Below are 8,917 nucleotides of genomic sequence, written 5' to 3'. Positions count from 1 at the left end.
GCACTGTGATCTAATTTAAATAATACTTTTTTATTATTTATACTACTATATATAATATACATCCACACTTTTGCTATATAACCTAAGTGGATAACCCTCTCTTAGTTACCTGCCAAACTCGGGACTTTGGTTTCTATTGCAGTTAACGCAGTTACAACGTCGTAATGGTGTCCTCTATTTCCCTTTGTAACGGAATGTGTAAATCAAAGTGTATACATTGTGTGGTGTTCCTGTTTCTGGAGTTTCACGAGGATTTACACACAGCATTCAGTGTTCTGTATAGACCCGCCCACCTTTGTGAAATTCACCTGTCAGCCCCTCTCCCTTTGAGAGAGCACCCACCCGCCCTGGGGGTTCACTCCTTCTTTCCTCTCTCTCCTACTGGTCATCCTTGAATTAAGCACAGACTCATCAGCTCGGTTGCTTTATCACGAGAAAAAATGCGTGTGACCTTGCCATTCTTCCACAGTTCTACAAACAAGTGCTAGCTTCACCGACCAAAAAAAATTAAGGAGGGAAAATCCGATTTTTAAAAAAAAACAACATCTTTTAACAGCCGAAACCGATGTGTCTATGGTGCTGTATCCTGCTGTCTGTCGTACTTTTGAAATCAGACCTAGGCGAAAGATCACTTCTGACTTAACTGTGATGTGCTCACAAGCCCCCACCCTGTTCGTTCCGTTCCCGTTGAAATCAAGAGTATTTATTGGGGATCTATACAACAGTGTTTTCCACTGTGTTTCATTTGCAAAAGCGGAGAACACCCTTCCCTGCTTTTGCAAATAATTAATATTCCATATTGGATTCTCGACGACTTCGATATGGCGAACCTGTCAAACCTAGAAATTGTATTCCATCCTTTCATGACTGTGGCCTGAGTTCCCCGACACCGCCCCCCCCCCTTTATTTTAAGATGAAACTTAGCACCATTTCAGTTCTGTAAACATTCAGCTTCTCCTGCAAATGTACGTGGAGGCCATCCAAGCTCATAGCCGATTCAGTAGCCAGTTCCGCACCGTGTCATTCACACTCACTTCTTACACTGCCATGGTGACAATGTGGAGGAAACAGTATCCGTGTGTGTCTGGGAAGCATCCTACACTTGTACCATTTTTTAAAAAAATATATACTCTTGATTCTGTAACACTTCTGAGGTGTGTTTTTGTTTTGCAGAAAAATAACAGTGATAAAGCAATCAGAAGACCCAGAGGTTTACTCTCAAGGCTTAGGGTCGACCTTCTGACCTTTGCTGGCCAATCGACCTACATGGCCAAATTAATGTATTAGCGTCATACTTGTTCAGAAGCCAATTTTCTTTTCTGTATTTTCTGTATGAAACTGCCAATATCGTGACTAGGAAGGGAGAACCGTAGAGGAGAAGGAAGGTGGTGTTCGTTGTGTTCGCGGTCCGCAGCAGGGAGGAGGCAGGCACGATGGGCCGAACTTGAGGGACCTGATGGTGTTGCTTTGGAGGTATCCATCCTTGCGTTTCGCATTCTTCATATGTAATCATATTGCCAAAGACAAACTATTTCATCATTTATTGTAAATAACACTTTCCCCCAGACCTACCATAAAGTTTCTGTGATGTATTGTCTTCCAGTTGCAATAAAAATTACTGAGTTGCATCAATTGACGAGAAATGGCCTCGTGGTGTTGTGCGCTGCATCTCCACATGCAAGTGCTGAGTAGCGAGTGCATGTGGCTTCTTACCTGCACTGGGAGGGTGGGGCGCTGTGTTTTCTGAGTCTGGTGTTCCGGTCTCAGCTGCACTAGTTGTGCCCGTCTTCACACATGCTTTCCTTTTGGTGGGAAATCACACACCTTTCTGCAAATACACAAGTGGGCAACCCGAAACTGGGCTCCCCTGTGGGTCCCGGGAATCCCAGCGCTAGTCTGCAGAGTTACTGGGCAGCAGGCCTTCCATCGAGGGCCTGGGAGCTTGTGGGTAAGACAGATCATACCTCTGTGTTGTTTTTTTCCCCCTTCAATCATCCCCTGAGATTGAGAGACAGACAGGCAGACAGACATCCGCTGCTCCTGTACATGCCCTGACCAATATCAAACCCACAATCTCCTACTGCACAGTATGACCCTCCAACGAACCAAGCCACCAGGCCAGATCAAGTCTCCATTTGGAAGCTGTCAAATGATACTAGACTTTAGGACTGGAGCCTGCCGGCCTTTCCCAGGGCTGAGGGTTTCTTGTGATGACTTTTCTAAGCCTTAGATTCTCACCTTCCAGGACCTCCCAGCACCACTGAAATGCCCTCCCCGCCCAACATGCACACACCAAGAGCCAGCAAGGAGCTGAAGGGGAAGGGGAGTGGCTGGGACAAGTACTAGGTCATAGGGCACCGTCCCCAGCTACAGCAGTATGGAAACATGTCTCAGAGCTTCGCTGGTTCCTGGTGTGCTAGTTCTTTGTGCTCGAGTGCTCGGTAGATCTGCAGGAACTCCAGGGGAGCCAGGCTCAGCCACGACCCATCTGCTCGGCCCCATTCACTGGTGTCCAGGATGCCAGGATGAGCTCCTGTGGTGGGGATGTGACTGTGAGGTCAATGGTCACCTGGGGACCCCATGTCTGCCAGCAATCCTGCCAATTCCATTTCCATTTCCACTGTTGGAATCACCTTCAAAACTGTGGTGTGTCCTCCTAGATCAGGGGTGGGAAACGTTTTTCTGCCAAGAGCCATTTGGATATTTATAACATCACTCGAAGGCCATACAAAATTATCAGCTTAAAATTGAGCCTGCTATATTTGGTCAAACATTAGATTAACTCACCCCTAATGCTTTGGCAGGCCAGACCCAATGATTTCGTGGGCCTTCTGTGGCCTGTGGGCCAGACGTTCCCCACCCCAGTAAAATCTCCAAGTGGCTAGACAGGAGACACCAGCTAGAGTACCATCAGATACATCTAAGGGAACTCAGTCAAAATGAAACACCTCCAAAATTCTAATCTGACCTGTTGGGTACATTGACCCATCCCACCGAAAGGAGCAAAAATCTGGCCCTGGCTTGTTACCTGCAGTGAAGGCCCTGAGGGAGGGACATACAGCTTAAGTGGGGAAGGAGACAAGTGAAAGAGGTAGGATCGAAACAACACTGCATGACAATAGAAAACGCAGCCACCAAAGTCAAGTTCATTGTGTTAGCGTTGCACACGATTTCCATGAATGATTCCAATATCTGAAGGCAGTTCACTTGTTTAATTCAAGAAGCATTCATTTAGCAGCAACGCCTTCCCAGTGACTGCTGGGTGATGGTGACATGTGGACCAGTCCTCAAGGGCCTGGAAAGCTAATGGGAGAGGAGCCTGGAGTTGCCCTGGGAGACATGTGTTGAGGTGTCTAACTGGCAGCCCAGAGGGGTGGGGCCAGGCTTTCGGGAGCAGAGCTTCCTGGGGGGCTGGGCAATGGCAATCTTGTGGAAATAATTTCGGGTATGGCCAGGTGACTGATTGGAAAGGACAGCACTCGGTGTGTCTCTAGCTGTTTCTGTGTATGTTCCATCACTGTATTCACGTACCTCCCCTACTAGGTCCTCTACCCTCATCCAAAGGCACCCCAACCGCTGCCTCTTCCCTCACTTCACACTCCAATTCTTTCCCTGAAAAGAAGAAAACAAAGCAATGACCAGTGTCTTCATTTTATTAAAAACAGTTAAGTATAAATGCAAAGAAAGAAAAAAAATCAAAGGTACTAATAAGCTCGTGCTCATCAGCTGCCATGGTTTTAATTCCAGCACGTGGATCCTGTGTGATGCATTAGGTGGGGAACTGTGTGTCTGAAGTTCTGTGTTTCCTTCCAGCCAAACTCACGCTCTGGATTCTGCCTTGAAGATGTAATTATTTGCTGGAGAGATGCCTCATTTGCATATTTAAATAATCTTCATGCTCTTTAAGGTTTAGGTAATCTAGCTGTAGGCTATCCCTGTATTTTAAATTTTTTTCCTGGATGATCTGAATGGGTTGCTTTCTGAAAGGAGCAGACAACCCTGTCTTCAAAAGTTGCATGAATTCTCAGGACGGTGAGCCCCGCCCCCCACCAGGTACCTCAGGTGCGTGTTGATGCTGTGCCGGTGGGATGGATGGAGTTGAAGGTGCCACTACCCCTGACCAATTTCTCCTCTTGACTGCTCTGCCTGATGAAAGGACATTCTTCTAGAAAGTTCTGAACAAATGATCGCAATTTCAGAGGGAGTCTGGGATGACTAGAGGCTTTTGTTTATGAGCTGAAAGCTCAGGTCTCACCCTGCTTCTCAGATGCCCTGGGAATTAGTGGTCCTACATATACACAAACGTAAGTGTTCTGACCACTTTTTCCCATTGGATCAAAAACCAGGGGTACAGACAAGTTGTTGTTGTTTTTAACTCAAATCTAAGTGAATAAATCCATTTATTAAATATTCATCTCTTCCCTTTGTTTTGTGTGAATGAATGAGCCTTCTCAGAACAGTGCCTTTCAGTAATGCTACTAACAAGGGTATCTTGATTTGAGGTCATTCCTGGACATTTGGGGATGACTTGGGAACTGTTTTATGTCACTCCATAACAAAGTGCTTAAGGAGCATATGGCTAAACCCGCTGCAACATACAGCCGTGTATTGAGAGGGATCGAGGAATTCTATTTCTTTTTATTTGTTACTCATTTCAAAACTGGTTTCTAAACATCTAAAATGTAGAAGAAGTACAGTGTGATGAGGGAAGCCTATATAATGAAAGCCTAGGTGGCATCGAGCAACGCCCTCGTGCGACATCGTCACAAGATGGCCGCCACAAGACGGCCGGCAGTGGAGGGCAGTTGGGGGTGAGATCAGCCCGGCAAGGGAGGGCAGTTGAGGGTGACCAGGCTGGCAGGGGAGGGCAGTTGGAGGCGATCAGGCCTGCAGGGCAGGGCAGTTGAGGGTGATCAGACCGCAAGGGAGGCAGTTGGGGGCGATCGGGCCGGCAGGGGAGCAGTTAGGTGTCAATCAGGCCAGCAGGGGAGCGGTTAGGGGGCAATCAGGCAGGCAGGCAGGTGAGCGGTTAAGAGCCAGCAGTCCCGAATTGTGAGAGGGATGTCCAACTGCCAGTTTAGGCCCGTTCATTGGGCCTAAATCAGCAGTTGGACATCCCCCAAGGGGTCCCAGATTGGAGAGGGTGCAGGCCGGGCTGAGAAACACCCCCTCCCGTGCATGAATTTTATGCACCGGGCCACTAGTCTTAAAATAAGACAGTGGTTGATTCCTAATCCCTCTGGGATACAGTTTATTAAATGGGTCATTCTATTCATATCCTAAAACTGGAAGGGACAGTAGGGACCATTGAATCCCAAAGTCAAAGTGATCTTCCCAGCATGACCAAGGTCTGGACATAAAAAGAGGAAATTTTCCTTCTACTGTATGTAATTATAGTCATCACACCTATAGACTTTTGTGGTTGGCAATCCCTCACTTACACACACATAGCCTTATGTCCTGTGCATTGTCTATATGGCTACAGTGAAAGTGACTATCTTTTAAGATGACACATAACATTCCATTGAGTGGTGGCCCGTCCTCTTCAGCAGTTACCCTTCCGTTGTTTAAATTGTTTCCAGTCTCTCTCTGTTATAAGTAATACCACACTGAACATCAATCATGTGGACATTTGCATATTTTCAACTCCTCTTCTGGTTCAATAGCCTATTTGACTATTGGATTGAAAGTATTATCAATGTTACAGCTCTTCACACTCAGACTTTCCAAAAGGTATCTGTGCCAAGAGCGATGCAAGGAATCACCCATTTCATGGCACCCTTACCAGTGTGGGAATTTATTTTTCTCTTTAATTTTTGCTAACAGGCAAAAACTAGTGCTTTTTGCTGTTTGAATTTTTATTTAACGACTAGCAAAGTTACATTTTCCCCATGTATTTACTGGCCATTTACTTTTCCCTTTCCTGAATCAGCTGTAACTGGCTCTCCAAGAGTTCAAACGAGAAGGAAATGAGATTTGTATTCTCCTCTCTACAAGGTTCTGAGGTTCAGATGAGCCTCTAAATGGTGCCAGGATGAGCCAACACATCGCCTGGCCTCAGGCGGTCCTTTCTTCTTCAGACCCTCTAATTGTCCTTTTATGGAGACAAAATCCCAGTTCCTGAAGCTTTTACCTGAAGATCCACGGAAAGCCACAAAAGTGCAAAACTAAAGCCTCTTGCATGTGGCAACCATTGATATGTTTGAAACCAAGAATAATGTCCTCCCTAAGTCTTTTCTAGAACATGTATTCCCAAGCTCTGTCTACGGCCATGTTCCTCTTCTGGGCGTGTTCCAGTTTGTGCTCAGAGCTGGGTACAGTCTGACAGTGGGCAACTATCACTTCCTCCTTTCTAGATCCTCTACTTCTACTCATGCAACCAAAGACCAAATTCATTTTTTCAGAAGTCTCGTCACACCACTGACTCATATTGAACTTGCTATTAACCAAAATGACTAAGCCGCAGCTGTTGGTGTACTTCTCCAGATGTTCATTTTGGATCAAATTGCAGGACATTGTATTTATCGCTATTAAAGCTATTAAAGTCACCTCCTTAGGTGTGGCCCACTGTTCAAGGCCAGCTGAGATTAGCAGACGGGTGAGGATATGAGGGTCCTGATTTTGCCACCCGAAACACTTTCTTTCCCTCCAGGTATCATGGGATCACCGATTTGAAAATGTCTTTTGTATATTGATTAAGACAAAGCTGGAGCCAAGCAGCATGGTTCTGGAGACCCTGTAGTAGGCCCCGCCCCCTTGAGGGGAATCACTCCACTAGTTACATGTGCACCTGGCTTTATGAAGATGGAGCCTGCATTTCTCCATCCAATCAAAGCTTATCAAATACATCCTTGATCTCCGGGTATAAGTCCATAGCCTTCCTTTGTAAAAAAAAGAAAATAGAGACATGCTTGATGCTAATATGAATTATGCAAATTTGAAATAAGGCAATGGAAAAGAATAAGTTTCACTCAATGTACAAAACGTAAAATAATGTAAATCCTACTTTATTCCTGTGGGGAAATTAATCTTGACTTATGCATATTTTAAATGATAGGAGGTCTTAAGAAACATATCCCTCCTATAGAAAAACAACCACAATTTATTCAACTATTCCATTCATTCATTCATTTACTGTATATTTTGTTTCTTCTTTATTGAATTATTGGGGTGACCTTGGTTAATAAAATTGTATAGGTTTCAGGTGTATTCATTCAGTATATCTTCATGTGCCGCCTGCAGACACGGCCCTCCCTCCCAGGGGTGAATGATTTCTTACTGAACGAGTCCTCGTTTCTTTCTCTTCTGCACAACGTTTGAGGTTCTCAACTTATAAACAAGCCTTTATTCCCCCCACCCTGCCCCGTCGTCCCCTCCCTGCTTTCTCCCGACCCAGGCTAAACCCAAATCACTTCTTTCTGGATTTCCCATTTTGTTCACATCACTACATTCCTTCCAGGCTCTCAGGGGTCAGCCCATGGGGCAATGCCAGCCTCCGTTTTGGTAACTGATCTTTTGGGGACATCGTCATGCTCATTCCTTTATAATGTTGTCTAGGCCTACTTTTGAACCATAGGAGCAAAGTTGAGTATTTGCGACAGAGACCCTCTGACTCACAAAGTCTAAAATGTTTACTATCTGGCCTTTCACAGAAAAGGTTTGCTGACCCCTGAGTTACCCTAAAGCCGAGGTGGGGAATGTCTGGCCCTCGAAATCGTTTGTTCTGACCCTGCCAAGGCATTACGGGTGAGTTAATGAAATATTTGACCAAATATAGCAGGCTAATTTTTAAGTTGATAATTTTGTATGGTCTGAGAGTGAAGTTATAAATATCCAAATGGCCTTTTCAGAAAAAAGGAAGTCCCCACCCCTGCCCTAAAGTCATCCTTCCTTCCTTCCTTCCTTCCTTCCTTCCTTCCTTCCTTCCTTCCCTCCTTCCTTCCTTCCTTCCTTTTGCTAATCCTCACCCAAGGATATTTTCCATTGATCATTAAAGAGAGTGGAAGGGAGGGGGAGAGACAAAAAAAAAATCCATGTGTGAAAGGCACATCAATTAGTTGCCTTCCCCATGAGCCCCCACCAGGGCCAGGGATGGAGTCTGCAACTGGGGTACGTGCCCTTGACCAGAATTGAATCTGGGACCCTTAACCTTGACTGGAATCGAACCTGGGACCCTTTAGTCCATGGGTCCAGGCTCTATCCATTGAGCCACACTGGCTAGGGCCACAATTTCTTTGGTCCCTCATCCCCTCTTAGGTGTCTGAGTTTCCATCCTTGCTGGAGTGGCAACCTCTGCTCAGACCATTACCCCTGCCCCTCGGGTTCAGGCAGTTAGAGAACTTGTCCAATTGCTTCCCCTTTCTCCACTTGGTCACAGTCAAGTTCAACCAAGGAGAGGAGACACTCAGGGAACTGGCTACACAGGGGGTGGAGGAGCTGAGAAGCCGAGCACAGGGACAGGAGGTCGCCCAGAGAGGAGCGAGGGCAGAAAGCCCCACCAGCCCTGGGGCGACAGGCGCTGAGGGGGAGGCAGGGTTGTTAGAAAGTGCAACGCACAGGCCTCTCCAGCAGGGACTGGCAGATGGACAGACACGGCCCGGGGCAGGCAAGGTGGGAGAGAAACGCCCTTTCCTCCTCCCACCTTCCAATCTGCCTCGCTTCCCACTGGACAAACCCAGGGGAAGCTGGCTGCATGAGAGCCGGACACGCAGTCTCCGGGGCCATCCCCACTGCAATGCCCAGCTGAGCCGGAGAGCGGCAGGCCCTGGGCCAGCACCCTGGTCCTGCCCTTCTCTTGTCTGTCCCCTCCCTCCGCTACAGGTGACCATTTCAATCACCCACCTGACACTTCCCCCTGCCTAGAACCTCCCACGCTCCGTGAGCTCTGGCTAAGGTCCCGGATCCTCACCATGACACA

Source organism: Myotis brandtii, unplaced genomic scaffold, assembly GCF_000412655.1.
Source record: "Myotis brandtii unplaced genomic scaffold, ASM41265v1 scaffold332, whole genome shotgun sequence".
NCBI classification, from domain to species: Eukaryota; Metazoa; Chordata; class Mammalia; order Chiroptera; family Vespertilionidae; genus Myotis; species Myotis brandtii.
Note: the sequence above shows the minus strand (reverse complement) of the source record.